This window comes from Alligator mississippiensis, chromosome 4, assembly GCF_030867095.1.
Source record: "Alligator mississippiensis isolate rAllMis1 chromosome 4, rAllMis1, whole genome shotgun sequence".
Taxonomy (NCBI): domain Eukaryota; kingdom Metazoa; phylum Chordata; order Crocodylia; family Alligatoridae; genus Alligator; species Alligator mississippiensis.
In genome coordinates this window covers 79,362,467-79,380,713 of record NC_081827.1, presented here as the reverse complement: position 1 = coordinate 79,380,713, position 18,247 = coordinate 79,362,467, and the positions used below count along the sequence as shown (strand labels likewise).

The window sequence follows — 18,247 nt, the reverse complement described above, 5'->3', positions numbered from 1 at the left end:
TTTTCTTTTCCCCCCACAAGTCAGTGCTCAGGACAGCCCCATCTCACTCCCCCTAAGTTACACCATTGTACCCTTGAAATAACAGTTCTGCCCTGTCCCTTCAGCCCTTTGATGGACTCCTAAGAAAAATAAATATATGGCTTATATGCACATGCCAGATTCTACATGCAAGTATCACTAACTTCCTGTTCCACCAAATAGTTTTGCATTGTGACACTCCACAGCCCTGCAATGAAGGAAGAGAACATAAGCTATATGGGGCTATAAGTATGGGTCTAGCCAACTCAAGGAGGCAACCAGCCAATTTAATGGGTGTGATGGAGCAGCTTCAGTGCTCTGTCACTTTAAGGGCTGGGAGCAGGCAGCCAGCAGGTGCTTGATTATGGCAGCCATTTTAGAACCCACCTCTAAAGGCTGGGGCAGCAGTATGCTGCTAGTCATCAAGGGAATAACATCACCCTGCGAAGTTACTGCCCCTGAAACATCTTGGAGGTAAGACCTGGGGCTATGGGGAAGGAGGAGACCCCATGGTCCTGGGCATGACTGGAAACTACACTTTTCTGGGGCACTTTTCTGGTGGGACTGCGTGTGGTGGGGCAGTGCCATTAAAATGCCAAGACCACTAACCTTCCTAGTGAAAGGTGGGAAAGAGCACCTCAAAAACCATAACCCCCATCATCTGACGGGTTACTGGTGGGAGCAGTGGGGCCAGATATTTGTACCAAGATGCACCTGAGCCCATATGGGTGTCAGACCCAGGAATGGGGACCAGGAATGCTCAGAGATGAGCACCTGAGCCTGCAGAGCTGTAAGACCATGGGGCCTAATGAGAGGGTGGAGTTAGGGCCAGGTACACTTAGAGGGAAGCATCTGAACCTGAGGTGGGGTGTTTGACCCCAGGGCCCCAGAGTAGAGGTGGAGTGTTGGCCTAAGGAAGGGGTGATATGGCCCAGTGAGGGGCTGGGGCAGAATCAGCCCAGAGTTTCCTTAATTGAGCAGTCACCACTCAGATGAGGGCCAAGGAAGGGACCCAACAAGCTGAGCCAGGGCTACTTGAGGAGTGAAAGGACAAGCCTGAAGGCCTACAGGAGCCACTCAAGGAAGCAGGGCAGGGTGTAGCCCAGGGATGGGCAGTAAGCTAGAGGCCCCTGTGAGAGAGGGGCAGAGTGAGGCCTGACTACAGCAGTATGTGAGAGGCCTTATGAAGGTCTGAATCTGACCTGGCTGCAAGCCAGAGCAGTATTAACATACTGAATGACATCTGTGAGGCATGGGACATGTAAAGGGAAGGTTGGAGCATGTATGTACCACCCATTGACATCAGGGTGCTCAAAGGGCAGCGTCCCACTTAATCAACAATCTTAATTATTCAACAATGAGGCATGGCAGGTGAGTAAGGCGGGTGGTTTGCCCATAGGCAGGTGGCAGAACTGGCCTAGAACCAGGCCTGGTAGTTTGCCCCAGGCTTCTCAGACAATCAGCGGTGAGGGGTAGGGGCAGCTGCCATCTTGCCTGCTTGCCTTCATGCTGACAGACTGCCTCCACTCTTTCCCCAGCTGAGCTGCACAGCTAGGACTGCTGGCTCCCACTGGAGAGTATTTTATTTTTGGTAATCTTTTTCCCCAACGATTTTGTGGAGATCACCATAATTTTTTTTTTTTGTGATTTCTGTAACATCCATGTAACCAGATTTGGGTAGGTCCCTAAGACAGTGATAATAAAAGTGGCTGCACATTCAATACACCCTGCAGAAAGGGTAGAAAGGCAGAGTGAAGATGGAAATAAAAAAGGAACAGGTGGAACTATCACATCACGTCACCACATGCAATCCAAAGAAGCTGGCTAGATGTGATGGGGACAGGAAGCTGAAATCCTAATTCTTTCCAAAGTACTTCTGGGACAACTTGGCTATGTACTACTGAATTTGTAGAGCTGCATTCTTAATATAAAGCCCTTATTTTTTTGTCAAGTCTGCTACATAATTATAATACCTTTGTAACCATGTTAGATGTAATAACAGCACCAAGTTTGCTCACAAAGATTTTTAAGCATATCATTTATTTTGTGCATTCAAAATTGCTTTGAATTAATGTAGACTGAAGGGTTCTTGGAGTAGTTCTTTATAATTTCTTATATTTTTGTTGTTTTTCACTAGAATCTAGCAGCAGCTGCTTCCCATCCACCTTGCCTTATATTGTAGCACAGGGAAAATAAGGCAGGCCTTTTCTCTTTTCTTTTTTCCTTTGAAACCTTTTGAGACAAAAAATTCAGAGGCAAACACAGTGAGTAAACTCAGAAGTAGTAAAAATCTGTGTTTATTGAAGCTGGATTTATTAAGGACATTAAAAATTTCATCTTCTAATGAAGTACTTCTCCTTAGTGGATGAAACTGCCATACTTTTTTAGCATGGACAAATAATATATGCTCCCCAAATCAACTGATTAGATAAAGCTGAATTAATTTGGGTGAAATTTTCAAAATAATAAATGGACAAAGGCCAACATAAAACATTTAGCCTTTCTGCCATGGAATGACCAAATTTAATCCCTAACAAGTGAAATGTGGTAAAGATTTAAGCATGTGGAAAAGGCATGTTACATGGAACAGCCTAACTTAAAAGAGATGGCTAGAAAATGGTATTTAGAGGCTTGCTTTTGGGAATTGGCTTATAGGTAAAGTAGATATGTATTTAAACAATGGTCCAGGGCAACGGCCAGGGTTATTGATTTTTAACAACCTGGTTGTCACACAGTTTCACAGCCTTCAAGGCAGACAGGGATAGACACACAGGCTGGGAAATTGTAGACATGGTCCACACTGTTCCATGACATAAGATAAGGTGGCACCAGGTCACAGTGCCCAACTGAGAGCCCTTGGGCTTTCTAGTTTGGGGGAACACTAAATTAGGACACCAGGAAAACCCAAGTTAGGGTATATGCATGTCACAGGTTTGTAAAACAAAGGCCTATGCTGACAGGACAGAACATGGACAGTATGACAACCACAGGGAGACCAATCAGTGATGTCCATGGATGTAGAGTCATCAGGAGGGGAAGAGAATACAAAAGAAGGGATTTCAGAGCAACAAAGAGTCCCCAAGAGAGGAACCCAAGGCCCCATGGAGAGAGGGCATTCCACCAGCCCATCTCATCCACCCCACTGGGAAGGGGGAGTGGGCCTCAGCCTTCAACCTCCAAGCTTCTGACATTCAAGAGAGAACCTCAAAATGAAGCTTGCATCCTTGCCAGACATACTTTGACTTGGATGACAGTCTGGTAGATATAGAATTGCTTGTATTATTCTTACCTGCTATCACTATGTATCAATAACATTTGCCTATTATCAAATAGAAAGGTCATGGTCAGTCTGAGGGTTTGGGTCCACCTAGAGCAAGGTATCTGGGTCATAAATCCAGTGCCAACAAATAGCATGGTAATCAGTCCTGTTGTACACTGTGACAGGGAGTCAGAGGCCCCTGTCATTTTTTCTAGAGAGCAGCAGGCCAAGCCTGCTGTATGGTTGTTGCAGCAGAAGAGCACAACTGGTTTGAGGCAAAGGGGAAACATCTGTGTGGCTGGGGAGCCTCATGACTGGAAGGGGAGGGGTTTAGAGGCGTATAAATCCGGAGGCTGAGGCAAGGCAGGCAGTCTGATCTTGCATGCTGCAAGGAGCAGCACTCTCAGAAGGGGCATGACTGGCCAAGGAGGAATGATTTCAGACTGCAGGGAAGCTGCAAGAAAGCCCCTGAGCCACAAAGCAGCAGAGATGGCAGCAGGGGCCTTTGAGCCTTACGTTATAGCTTATTGTCATGGTATGGTATTGACCCAAGGTTGGGAGAACCTTTTGTTTGGCAGTGGATGCTTGTATTGAAATTGAACAAGAGGATCAGGTTGTGGCTGTAGAGGAAGAGGAGGCCACTTAGAAGGGTACAAGCAGCAACCAAAGCCCTAAACCCTTGAAAGGCAGGGGAGTGCTGCTGGCAGCAGAAGGACTGTGGCATAAGTTGGAAAAGACTGAGGGCACAAGCTCAGAGCCCATGAGGGGCAAGTCTGGGGGGGAGGGCAGATCCCACAAGGCATGAGCCCAGGGCTAGAAGCCTAGGATTCTGGGACAGTGGACCTTGGTCAGTGGATCCCAGCCAGAGTAAAAGATGGGCCAAGGTCAGGGGACTTCACTCCAGACAAGGTCCTAAGAAATGAATCAACCCTCCCCCCTGCCCTCTAGTGGCAGTCTCCCTGTGCAATTATAATACCAAGGCATGGCAGATGAGATGGGATCTTGAGAGGTCAGAGGGGGAGAGAAATACAGGATCTAGGTGGCCAGTAAGGAGCAACTTGGCCACCTCAGGGCTGAACATGGTACACAAACCCATCCATGGAACGCTCCCAGAGCCCCACGTTTCTTCTTGCTCTCCTGCCACTTCTCCCAAGGAGAAGATGCGGTTTGCCCTGCTATAACTCCTTATACCCACTAACCTCAGCTCTACTGCTCTTATACTGGACCTCACAGGTGCAGCAAGGGAATATCTGGCAGCACTAAGTGGCCTTCCTTTGAGTTGTGAAAGGTCCCCCTTTCTGTAGAATGGATGTCTGGAATATCACTCACCTAGTAATCACTCTTTGCTACAGGCAATCTGTAAGGGGAGAAAATAGCAAAAAGATTTTTCATATAGGAGAAAAGTATTGTACAAGAAAACCTGACCCTAAGTTTGAAGGTAGAAAAGCAAAACAAGTACAGTTTCTTAATCTTTCATCCAGCTACATCCTAACCCTTCTTCAGGATCTGCCAGTATTACCAGAAAGCTGACTTCCTGCTGATTTTGCCAGCTCTGGCTGTTGGGGACTTTAAATTTTCAAAGCCTGAGAACCAAAGACCGCAAGTCTATCATAGACAGACCCTAAAAAATATACATAGACAGCAGTGCAGGACTGTTCCAAGCAAATAAACAAAAAAAAATACTATATTAGTTGTTTTATTATAATTGAAGGCTGAAAAGTTCCTGTTAATAATGAACCAAGTTTGTTGCGCAAATTGTCAGTCATAAAAAGAATTCTTGGCTATTACTTTGTAACTCTTTAACACAGCAAGCATCTTTTCAATGCAAATGTGACAAAAGCTTGCAGAGGACAAAATATGTATGTTTATATTTATTTTAGGAGCGACCCTGCAATCTGTTCCTCCCATAGCTACTTCTCTGTTGTTTGAGTTGAGATGAATCAGTTAGATGGCATTTTGGCCCTGCACTTGCTGATGGCAGAGCCACTCTGCAGGACAATCTATACTTTACAACAGGGATAACTAACGGTGTAGAACCAGTTCTCCACTTGCTGTCTGAAAATGCAAGTTATTCAGGGCAGAGACTTTTTCTTAGGTATTTCTATAATGCCTAACACACTAGGCATCAGTACTGACTGCAGCTCCTGTGTGCTGTTATGATACAGTTTACATATAAAAATAACTCTATGCTAAAAGATGCAAAGTCAAGCACTCCAAAGTTAGAAAAACTAAACTCATTCTTCTTTTGCATCCCCTGCAAGCCTAGTACAGTTGGTATGGCAGCTCCCTGGTGTTCCCAGCACACCTTGTTTAGCAGCTGCTTTGGTAACAGCATAAACCTGACCTTGAAACATGCCATAATTTTGGCAAGATGTCAGCAGTTCCCAGAACTTCAAATATTTGGAATAATTTATATCTTAGTTATATCTGAATGGAATTTCACAGGACAAAGGAAAAGTCATGTAGCCTGTAGGGATTCTTTCTGCCAAATAGCAAAGACATACTGCAAATAATGGATGGATAAGAACTGTTTAGAGAAAAGCTCATACAGGAAAGTGTTCAGCAATCAAGCAAGCTTAATACTAGCTTCTCCATTCCTTACTACTAGCCCCCCACTTATATAAAATAATCTATGATTATATGTTTATTGGTGAGCATGTATGTGTTCATGTACTGTATTGACCTGAATCTAAGATGATTATGGTGACCCCCCACCCAAAAAAATCAGATACTATATGTGGAAAATGATAAATTTCTTATAATTTTCCACGTGTAGAATTAAATTATTGGAGGGTCATCTTAAAATTGTCATCCCTACCACTGCTCCAGGGGAAGTGGGGGGGGGAGGGGAGGGGGGAACGTCAAGATGTGGTGTAACAAGAGAACGAGGTGGGGGTGAGGTACGCAGCAGTTTGACCCCATCCTCCACATGCTACGCTGCCAGATGATTCCATACTGGGTCTTTGGCTCTGTACTAATTACCTCACTGTTCCCTGGGTCACAGGACCCAGCAGGGAGCAAGTCAGTGCTGAGTCTGTACTGTTTTCTGTCTCTATGCTCATTACCTTGGGCTGCTCCTTGGTTCTGTGGTGATGCCTTCCCCACTCTCTGGCTTTGTGCTGGGTCCTGCACTGCTCCCTGGCTCTATACTGAATCATGCAGCAGCAGGATCCAGTGCAGATGCTGAGAACATGAAAGGAATCATTGTGGAGCCAGGAAGTAGTGGCTCCCACACGGAGCAGAGAAATCCACACAGAGCCAGAGAAATTCTCAAGATCCAGCATTGCCTCTGCTCTTTTTTTTAACTTATTACTCAAGTCTAAGATGTGGCTTTATTTTCCCAAGGTACAATGTGGGGGGGGGGGGGGGAGGAGAGGGGGAGGAATCTCTTCTTGGAATTGAGTAAGTATAGTAAATCTGTGTAGTCTTTCCAAACCCGCTTTGTTTTCCCAAAGCAATTTGAAGAAATGCTTCCACTTTGGGATTTAAAAAAAATGAATTTCAAAATCTGTGTGGGTGATCCCATTGCTAGTAAGGCATATTTCTGTTTTAAAGGATTTTTATAAATGATGAGTGAAAAATGCTTTGACAGTTTCCTTCTAAGAATATACATTGTTCACTGAAATCTATTTTCTTGCAGTTCTAGTCCAGAACCTCATATTTTCACATTCACAAACATCTTTTGCAGTGTGACATTATCTTATACGTGTCAGATGTCAGCCTATATGGAGGCTTCTCCTGCACTGATCTTCATTAGAAGTGAACTAGCAGAGGGTGAGCGATCAGTATTAACAGAAGTGCTTCTCGTGTCCTCTAGCATGTCACTGGTTGTTAACCTCCTCTGCAGCTTGCTGGAGTGAAACCTGATACCGGCTGCCACTCAGTGTCTTCTGCTTTTCTTGAATGGTATACTTCCATCTAAAGGATAACAATCTTATGCCTAAGCATGACTGTAAATATGCATTTATGTCCCTGGTTTTGCCACAGACTTTCTGTGTGACCTTGGGGCAGACATTAGTCCTATTGTACCTTGACACCCCACCTAGACATAAGAAATAGAAAATGTCTTTCTCCTTTGTGTGAGAATAAATTCATTATGTTATTAAATGGTTAGTTACTTCAGTTCAGGAACATGTCACTATGTAGAAAGATACACACTTGTCTGGGCTGCCAACTGGCTGCAACTGTACAAAAATCCATTAAAAAGTGTGTGGGGGGGTGCTAAAAATGCTTGTTCATAATGTTGGGGGAGGAGGAATAGAGCTGTACATAACAAAAAATCCAAGAAAAGCTTGATTTGAAGATCTGTCATCAGAATGGGGCTAGATTTAATGAGAGTTGAAGGCCAGGTAGATCACAGGAGTGCCACCTTGTATGTATGCAGAAGTGCAGCTCAGTGAGCTTTTTGTCAGGGCCTGGTAGCCCATGAGAGCCTCCCTAGCCCTCTCCCCCTGCCCAGTCTTGTGCTGCCTGTAATGGATGCATACTTCAAAATTTAGGCAAGGTTGCATGGCCCTAGGCAGTCCAAGATGCTAGGCAGGACAGAAGGGGGCAATGTGGCCAGAACAGAGCTGCAGGGTTGGAACAGGGAAAATAATACTGTGAATCACTACTGCAATTCACACTAGTTGACAGTGCTGATGTTTTGATATATGATCACAAGTAGGAGGATTCTGAAAATTGATTAAAATAATCCTTAGTTGCAATTCCTAATGGTGTGTATTTTTATATTTTGCACTCCTTTGATGTAACCCTACTGATCTTATGTAAGTTTATAGTTTCATAGTTGGTAGGGTCGGAAGGGACCTGAGCAGATCATCAAGTCTGACCCCCTGCTATGGCAGGAAAAAGTACTGGGGTCAAATGACCCTGGCAAGGTGTTCATCTAACCTCCTCTTAAAAACCCCCAGGGTAGGAGCCAGCACCACTTCTCTTGGAAGCTGGTTCCAGATCCTAGCTGCCCTGACTGTGAAGTAGCACCTCCTGATGTCTAGTCTGACTCTACCCTCTGCCAGCTTGTGACCATTATTTCTAGTCACTCCTGGTAGTGCTCGGGGGAACAGAGACTCCCCCAGTGCCTGCTGGTCCCCTCTGACTAGTTTGTAACAGGCCACTAGATCCCCTCTCAGCCTTCTCTTATGGAGGTTGAACAGGTTCAGGTCCCTTAGCCTCTCCTCATAGGGACTACCCTGCTGCCCCAATCATTAAAGTGGCCCTCCTCTGAACCCTCTCAATGCTGTCCACATCCCTCCTGAAGTGTGGCACCCAGAACTGGACGCAGTACTCCAACTGTGGCCTGACCAGTGCCGCATAGAGGGGGAGGATCACCTCCTTGGACCTGCTCATGATACATCTGTGGATGCATGACAAGGTGTGGCTGGCCTTCCTGACTGTGTCCCCACACTGTCGGCCCGTGTTCATTTTGGCATCAATAATGATTCCAAGATCCTTTTCTGCCTCTGTGCTGATAAGAAGGGAATTCCCCAGCCTGTAGGTATGCTGCTGGTTCTTCTTCCCCAGGTTCAGCACCTTGCACTTGTTAGTGTTGAAACCCATCCTGTTCTCAGCTGCCCACCCCTGTAACCTGTCTAGGTCCAATTGTAGCCTATTCCTCCCTTCTAACATGCCCACATCTTAGTGTCATCCAATTTGAACAGGGTGCTTTTTACCCCCTCGTCCAAGTCACTGATGAAGATGTTGAACAGCACGGGTGTGACAGCTGAAAAGTATGTCTGTGTGATAAAGGTGCTTGCTGAAGGTTCTATGAAGATTAGACCAAGTGTTTTTCTGTATTTGTTTAGATATTAAGCTGTATGTTGTTGTTAAAAGCCTAATTAAAGTCTAAGGTGTAGTGAGGCCTTGTATAAAGTAAGGCCTAGTAAGTTTGGCAAAGCCTTGAAGTAGTAAGGCCCTGTGGCATAGTTAAAATTACCTTATCAAAGGAATGCAAGGCTTGTACTGCTAATTGGTCAGTCTAAGGACAGTTGAAGTAAAAGGAATCTGAGTGGTTGTACGTTATCAGAACCATTCAGAAGCTATAAATTGGCTGGAATATCTGGAAACCATTCAGAAGGAAGATACAGCTCTGTGGAAAGGATTAGTTAGCTGTTGTCTGGATCAGTGGGCCCGTGGACCTTGAGGAGCACAAGGACAGCATTCCAGGGCCCTTCCTGCTACCCTTCGGACAGTGTTGTTCGGGGACGCCTGACTTCACTGAACGTTGTGGAAAGAGAAGCTTGCTGTGTATCAGGCATCAGAGGGGACTGCCAATAAGTTGCCGACACGAATTGCTTTTGTTTGTCTTGTTACTACGCGTAGTTGTGTTTTTGTTAAGTCAATAAATCTTTCTTACCTTTCTACCCTCGACCATACTCTCAATCCCGAACCCTCCGCAGGCAGCTGGGACACCCGGGTCCGAAGACCAAGCCCTGGGGGACCCCACTGCCCACATCCCTCCAGGTCAAAAATGACCCATCCACCACCACTCTCTGGGTGTGGCCCTCCAAGCCAGTTAGCAACCCATTTGACTGTGTAGGTGTCGATGCCACAGTACCTTAGTTTTTTAATGAGAATGGGGTGAGAGGCAGTGTCAAAGGCCTTCCTGAAGTCCAGAAAGACTACGTCCACTGCTACCCCTGTGTCTAAGGGTTTTGTGACCTGGTCGTAGAAGGCCACCAGGTTGGTCTGACAGGACCTGCCTCTAATGAACGGTTAGAATACAACCACAGCTAAACTATTCTATTATGGTAACTGTTGTATTCCTTCTTTGCATATCTTCATTAATATGAAAGTTCAGAGGTTCGAGGGATACTTGTGCCCTTTGTAATGTTTGCGGGTGTAGGTCTTACTGTTCAGGGGTCACTGACTCAAAGATAAAGATAAAATTTCAGACACATCCAAAGGCAGCAATGGAAGACCTTATCCTGTGTTATATATTGTCATCTGTTTTGTTTTTTGGCAAAGGTGGCTACATAGGTAGAGGAAATGCTCAACGTTCTCCAAAGATTGCCCTTTAATTGTAATATGTGGAGGAGCAGGTAGTTTGTGTGCGGTTGAATGGTAAAGGATGTTGATTTTTGTAAAGGTGACAGTGGGCACATCTACACATGCAAATGCTGTGGGATGGGTTTACTCTAGACTAATTTACTCTAGAGTAAACCCACCCTGGGCAGGTGTCTACACATAGGGATTTGGGAGCAGATTTGCTGCTCCTGGCAGTAGTCTGCTCCCACCTCCCACCTTGGCCCTGCACTGGCCCCCTTCAGCAGCCAGGGGGAGCTTGAGACTCCCCACGGGTGCTAGTCCAGGAGCAAACAGGGAGCATGAGGCTAAGAGACAGCTGTTTCCTGGAGGGGGCTGGGAGATTGCTTCCTGCTGCTAGGGCAGTCTCCGGTGATGCAGCTCGGGTAAGGATAATGTCCCCCTGCCCTGGCAACAGGGAGCTTCCAGCTGAGGGCTTGGAAAAAGCTGTGAGGAAGGGGCAGGTCCCAGCCCCCTGCCCCAATCCACCAGTGGGACAACTAGCAGTGAGCCCTCAGCTGGGCAGGGATTCCACTGGCAGATTGGGGAAGGGGGCTGGGACCTGTCCCCCCGCTCCTCTACAGCTCTTTCCAAGCCCTGTGCCACAATCACTCAATCAGAGCATAGGGATGGGAAAAATCTGCGGAGCTGGGACCTGCCTCTGACTGGGACAATTCCTGGCCATCCTGGGCTGTGGGGGAAATTTTGTATGTGTAGCCTGGAGCTGGCTGAGGACTGCCTGAAATGGGACAGTCCCCAGCCACCTCTGGGCTGCACATTCAGACTTCACTGCACAGCTCGGGCTGGTCAGGAACTGTCCCGGTTAGGGGCAGATCCTAGCCAGCTCCAGGCTGTGCAAGGAATTCTCCCCATGCAGGGAGATCCCAGCCCCTGCTCTGCAATCCTGGAGCAGGGGCTAGAAACAATCTCCCAGCCCTCATTCCATGGTGGCATTCACGGAGCAGGGGTTGGGAGCTCCCTGCTCCTGGGGCAGAGGGACATTTTCCCCACCCAGGCTCCAGTGGCAGAGCTCACCCCAGCTGTAGAGCTTGCCCCAGCAGCAGGCAGGTCCCAGGGACAGCGAGCAATCTCCCACCCCTGATTACTACACAGTAAGGGTCAGCATTAACAGATAGTGATGCTTACTATGCAATAATTAGCTGTGCTGTGCAGTAAAGCATCTCATGTAGACATGCCCAGTGAGTCTAAGCATTTCACATACTTCACAGAAGCAATCAAGAGTGCCCTGGCACTCTTCAGCTAAGTGGATACACAAAACACAATCATCAGCATATTGGAGATCAGTAACAGAGGTGTTGGTTATCTTGGATTTGGAACATAACCTATTGATGTTAAAGAGATTCTGTCTGGGACACTGGCCAGGTAGACCGTCCTGGACTTAATACTGTCACAGACACTTGTCAGACAAACCAGCTTGGGCCCAGTGCTGTCAGCGTCTCTGGCTAGACAGCCCAGCCTAAGTCAAGGATCACAGCAGTCGCACTCGAAGCAAGCTTGAGCTAATGAATTCTGCCCCAGTTTTGGAGCAGCAAGCATTCTGTCTGGCTTCTGGGAGCACCACTATCCATTTAGTACCAGCTGGGGCCCTGGGTCTGCAGGCCAGTCAATAGTTCTCTTGTGGTAAGTTCTGTCCTGGTTCCTGAACCTGGTTTTCAATCTAGTTCTGGACTTTGGCTTTGGATTTTCCTGCAGTTCTGTGTCCTGGCTCCTGACCCTATTTTAGTTCTGTTTTTAGACTTCACCCTTGGAATACTTCCCCTCCCCCCAGATTGGTACTAGGCATCTGACCCCTGGATCCTGACCCTGGACTGTCATACACTCTTCTTCTAGATCCCCCTCTGGTTTTGGTACATGGTTCCTGCCCTTTGACCAAGCCCCACACCCTGCTTACCCTTGGTGGCCTACCCATTAGGCAAGACTGCCTACACTCTTATCCCTTACAGATTCCCGTCCATGTGATACTGGATGCTGACTCCAGAAGGAAAGCTCTAGGGAAAGCAGGAGCTAGCAGTGAGATGCAATATAGCTGTGATACAGATGGGAAAAGAGTATTTAGTGCAATCAACCAACCTTGCTACCTCCAGTTCTAAACTGGGTGGGGTCTTATTTCCAAGCCATTGCTTAAGACAGTTGCTGTTATGTCATTGTGAAGAAGTCTGATGATGGTAACACATTTTAATGGGCATCCAGATCTCAACAGGATTTTCTATAGGACTTCTCTACTGATTGAATCAAAGTCTTTAGTCAGGCCAATGAAGGTTATATAAATGTCTCTGTTACTTAAGGCACTTCTCCTGTAGCTGTGTACAAGTATCTGAGTGGTCAGAAACCACATTGGGACTCAGCTAGATTCTGAGCAGCAGGGATCCGGGTTTTCCATTTCCTATGGAAAAATAGAGAAAACCACATATTTTACCTTTTACTGGAGGCAAATGTGGATTTCTCATTTTACCAGAGAAACCTGCAGATTTTGCAGTTTTGCTGCAAGCTCTCCACAGCCTAGCAGAGGTTCCAGCCTGGGAGGGAACAGGAGGAGGGAGGTGAGACAGGGGGCACGTCTTGTATACACAAGGCCACCAGGCAGCCTGAAGAGCAGCTCCCACAAGTAAGTGGGGCGGGGGGAATTGAGGCCCCCATAGGGAGGAAATTGGGCAGGGCTGGGACTGGGGCTGCTGCCCAGGTGGGCAGTGCCTGAGGCTTGGGGCCCAGGGCTGCAGTGTGAAGCCTCAGGGCCCTGGTGGGGAGCGGGATGGGGCCACATACAGCTTATCCAGGGTTGGGGGGAGACTGGCTCCCTGCTGCTGTGTGCACTCACAGGGGGCAAGGGGAGCCATGCCCCCAAGATCTGTGTGCAGGGTGGGGCTGGGCCCAGGCTGCCCTCTTCAGGCTCAGGATCCCACCCTGCTGCCTTCCCCCAGGACCTCCACAGCCCAGTGTGTGTGACCTGGCACTGCAAAGAACAGCAGGGCCATGCAGGAAAGCTGCCTGCCTCTGCAAGCTCTGTGCTGCCCTGGCAGTGCATCCCCTGCAGGTGCGGCTGCAGTTGGGGCAGTGGTGCGGGGTTGGACACGGAGGATGTGTCACCAGGATAGTGTGGAGCTCACAATGGCAAGCAGCTTTCCTGCACAGCCCTACTGTTCTTTGTAGTATCTCACACTACTGCACAGTAGCACCGACATATGATTTTTTTGGACACTAACTGCACAGTAGTATTAGACTATTAGTAGCATATTAACATTGGTTTTGCCTGGAACACTACTACACAGTGTTATTAGGCTACTCCACAGATTGGGTTCTCATGTTGACATACCCACTGATATCTTCATTGAGGGACTCAGTCATTAACTTTGGGATTAGGTTTATTGTAGGAGGGGTTCACTGGGGCTGGTGGGGAGAGGGGAGCAGAGGGAGGAAAGTAAATGCCCAGTTAAACTCACCATATCAATTTATGTGATTATAGTTTATTTGTAAGAGGAAAACAATATGAAAAGTGACACAAATCGTATGAAGAAACTATTGGATGAGCCCCAGCAATCATATGTTCTGCTATTGCACATGCTGAATTCTTAGTTGAATTTGAAAGTCTACGGGATGCTTTAAATATGTAGGGCTGGGCAGTGGCTTTTCAGCCACAACCTGTGTTACAGTTGGAGAAGAACCATGCTGCTCAGAGGAATATGGGAGGAGGGGTTGGTACAGATAAATACAGTTCCTCTTGTGTGACTCCATAGCACGAGAGGTGGAGAATCTGTTCAATTTATTATGTTACAAGAAACTGCTTGTTCTTGTGCACCAGCCATACACCATGCAACAATGCAAAGAAGAGGATTATGGAAAAAAGCAAATGCAATTGCCTTTGCACAGCCCCTCTTCCTCTTTCTCATTCCTACAGAAAGGTGCAGGACTCAGTGGTCCTTGCATTCCCCAGAGTACTGGGTTGTTAAAGTGTGAGGCCACTGTATCAAGTTGATTCCTTGATGGTCAAAAGGTTGCTCATAATATGGGCCATAGATAGGGCAGATGTAACTCAAAAATCAAGTAGTTTTATTGTTTTCTCTGCGATGAATAAAAGTGGTTGTGTGGTCACAGGGGACATGTTAGGAACCAATCAACTTTTCTGCTACTGTCAAGAGACCTTGATTAATGACTTTGTTTATTTTCTACTGCTTACAGGTCTCTTTTCTAGTGTTGACATTTTCTTGCAACAGCAAACTTTGTTTTTTATCTGATATTTCATTGTTGCACAAAAAAGCAAAGTTGTATTTCAGAGTTCCTTAGATTCACTTCAGTGAAGAGTGTAATAGCATGATCTTTGTGTTAAGAGGACATTTTAAAATATTCTTAACTGATCTGAATGAAATAGTCTTCCCAGACTGCTTTATTATTTATTTAGTAAAGCCCTTTTGCAGAGTGCTATACAGAAGCATAATAACACATTAAATGGTAATCTAGAAAAAATGAACTGCCTGAAAAGACACTAATTTGTTGCAAGTGTCCTGATCATTATGTTAGTGTTTAAATAAAAGCAAGGGCTGTCTGCAAAGCCACTGAATTTGAAAAACAAACAGCAGTGGAGTGATGGGAACTGAATATGCAGCCTCGGTAAATTACCATATCCACAAATATATTCATAACTCTATTAGCACCTGGATTTTCTCAAATTTCATGAAAATGTACTTATTTGTATTGCAAAAGTTGGGGGGTGTGAATGAAGAGACTTTATCCTTTAGGTTGGTTCTGTCCATTTTCTGGAAATCTCTGAAACCCTTTGAAATTTGAATTGTGTAAATGAATACATAAGTCATGTGGAAGTAATTCCAAGGCAGGTAGTAGGATTTGGTGGTGCAGGCATACCCCTCTTTGATTGCACTCTCCCTTTGATTTCTTCTCCACTCAAACTTTAAAACAAACTGCCACTAAGAATAGCTACATTTCAGGTAGAGCTGAGGGAGACAATTGAGTTCATGGCTTATTGTTAACTACTTCATTCTTGCTAATCTCTTCACTCCATAGGTGTTAACAACCCGTGGTCTTCCAATAATCAATCTATCCTTTCTTCTGCAAATATACTGCCTGTTATATACTCATGATAATGTTTTTCTACTCAGCACTACCCCCAGCATGCCCAAAAAAGGTGAGGGGTGGGGGGTTGTGGTGTGATGGGATAGGTGGGTGCAGTGGGTTCCTGGGAGCAATGAGGGGGCAAGGTAGGACTCAGAAGAGAATAGTGGGGTCTGGGACTTGGGGCATGATGGGGTAGGGTTGAGCATGGGGGGATATGTGGGGTAATGGGGGGACAGAATAGAGCAACAGGGACTTGAGAGGGCAGGAGCAATGCATAAAGGATGGCGAGCAGCACTTTGGGGCTATGGTGAAGTATCTGGGGGGCCTACATGTTGGAGTGCAGGGAGCAGTTCTATCTATGACCAAACTGGAGGTAACAGCTTTTTATATATAATATATAAAATAAGATTATACATGTAAAGGATGCATCTGTTGTTGTTGCAAGACTATGTGCATTATAGAAGAGAACAAGGTAACATACCTAAGCTCCAAAAAATGATTTATAATGAACAAAACATTTTAAAAAGGAAACCCAATACATATTCTTTGTACTGATACATTTTTATAGCTCATGAGCATAATCAGTCCAGCTTTTGTTATGAGTGTAACAAAAAAGCTCAAGATGAAAATGATTCAGTGGTTCACCATCATGAAAAGCCACCTGGACTATTTTCTTTCCAGACTATCTTCCTGCTGTGCTGAGTCCACCCACAAACTCCAGTTCAAGTTAATGCGATTATATGACAGGGCAGTGAGAATGACTTTTTGAAAAAAAATCTACATTAAACATACTAGAAGTTAAATTGTGAGGGTATAAACTTTTTACCCCTTCTCACATTGTGTAGCACCATTTTCCAGGAGGAAGAACTACTCACAGAATATAAGTAAAGGTAGCAGAACTTAGACCTTGGCCAGAGGAGTTGGATGGATTTAAATCTTCTTGGTGCACACCTCTGTTGGTACAATTAGAAATTGACATAAAGGACTGTAGGCCTATAGTTGTTAAAAGTGCAACTTTCTGATTGTATTTTACCTTCATCATGCTCATGGTCAAATAATTTTACTACCTCAAATTACTTTGTGTGTTTAATGGTGTTTTTTTTTAATAATACAATAAGGTTAACTAATCTATTGCTTTGTTAAATATCCTTAATTAATAGTTTTTTATGTTTCCTCTTTTCTTTTTGGATACTCCCCTTACATTCCCTTTTCATAGATTCATAGATTCATAGATGTTAGGGTCGGAAGGGACCTCAATAGATCATCAAGTCCGACCCCCTGCATAAGCAGGAAAGAGTGTTGGGTCTAAATGACCCCAGCTAGATACTCGTCTAACCTCCTCTTGAAGACCCCCAGGGTAGGGGAGAGCACCACCTCCCTTGGGAGCCCGTTCCAGACCTTGGCCACTCGAACTGTGAAGAAGTTCTTCCTAATGTCCAGTCTAAATCTGCTCTCTGCTAGCTTGTGGCCATTGTTTCTTGTAACCCCCGGGGGCGCCTTGGTGAATAAATCCTCACCAATTCCCTTCTGTGCCCCCGTGATGAACTTATAGGCAGCCACTAGGTCGCCTCTCAACCTTCTCTTGCGGAGGCTGAAAAGGTCCAGTTTCACTAGTCTCTCCTCGTAGGGCTTGGTCTGCAGGCCCTTGACCATACGAGTTGCCCTTCGCTGTACCCTCTCCAGGTTATCCGCATCCTTCTTGAAGTGCGGCGCCCAGAATTGCACGCAGTACTCCAACTGCGGTCTGACCAGCGCCCGATAGAGGGGAAGTATCACCTCCCTGGACCTATTTGTCATGCATCTGCTGATGCACGATAAAGTGCCATTGGCTTTTCTGATGGCTTCGTCACACTGCCGGCTCATGTTCAACTTGGAGTCCACTAGGACTCCAAGATCCCTTTCCACCTCCGTGCCACCCAGCAGGTCATTCCCTAGGCTGTAGGTGTGCTGGACATTTTTCCTCCCTAGGTGCAGCACTTTGCATTTCTCCTTGTTGAACTGCATCCTGTTGTTTTCTGCCCACTTGTCCAGCCTATCCAGGTCTGCCTGCAGCTATTCCCTGCCCTCCGGCGTGTCCACTTCTCCCCATAGCTTTGTGTCATCTGCAAACTTGGACAGAGTACATTTCACTCCCACGTCCAAGTCGCTGATGAAGACATTAAAGAGTATCGGTCCAAGGACCGAACCCTGCGGGACCCCACTACCCACACCCTTCCAGGTCGAGACCGACCCATCTACCACGACTCTTTGGGTGCGACCCTCTAGCCAATTCGCCACCCACCAAACTGTGCAGTCATCCACATCACAGCCTCTTAATTTGTTCACCAGTATGGGGTGGGATACCGTATCGAAGGCCTTCCTGAAGTCCAGGTATACGACATCCACCCCTCCTCCTGTGTCCAGGCGTTTCGTAACCTGGTCATAAAAAGAGGCTAGGTTGGTCAGGCACGATCTGCCCGCCACAAACCCATGCTGGTTTCCCCTCAGCATAATTTGCCCTGCCGGGCTCTCACAAATGTGAGCCTTGATAATTTTTTCAAATACTTTACCAAGGATGGAGGTGAGACTGACTGGCCTATAGTTGCCCGGGTCCTCCTTCCTCCCCTTTTTGAAAATGGGGACCACGTTAGCCCTTTTCCAGTCCTCCGGGACTTGGCCCGTGCGCCACGAGCATTCGAATATTCCCACCAGTGGCTCTGCAATGACGTCGGCCAGTGCCTTCAGCACCCTCGGATGGAGCCCATCCGGGCCTGCCGACTTAAAGGCATCCAGTTCTTCCAAATGACTCTGCACCACCTCAGGGTCTACGCATGGAAGTCTGGCGCCTTGCTGCTGCCTCTCTACAACCCCAGTGAGAGACTTGTC

General features: G+C 46.4%; 1 protein-coding gene across 1 annotated transcript in view; it reads left to right on the top strand.

The window, feature by feature from the left end:
* The first annotated feature begins 408 nt into the window (after positions 1-408).
* Positions 409-18,247, top strand: part of PPFIA2 (PTPRF interacting protein alpha 2) — a 706,597-nt gene continuing 688,758 nt past the window's right edge. Inside the window, exon 1 of the mRNA XM_059726131.1 lies at positions 409-492. The gene's annotated coding sequence lies outside the window, so the exon portion shown is untranslated. The remainder of the gene's footprint in view (positions 493-18,247) is intronic.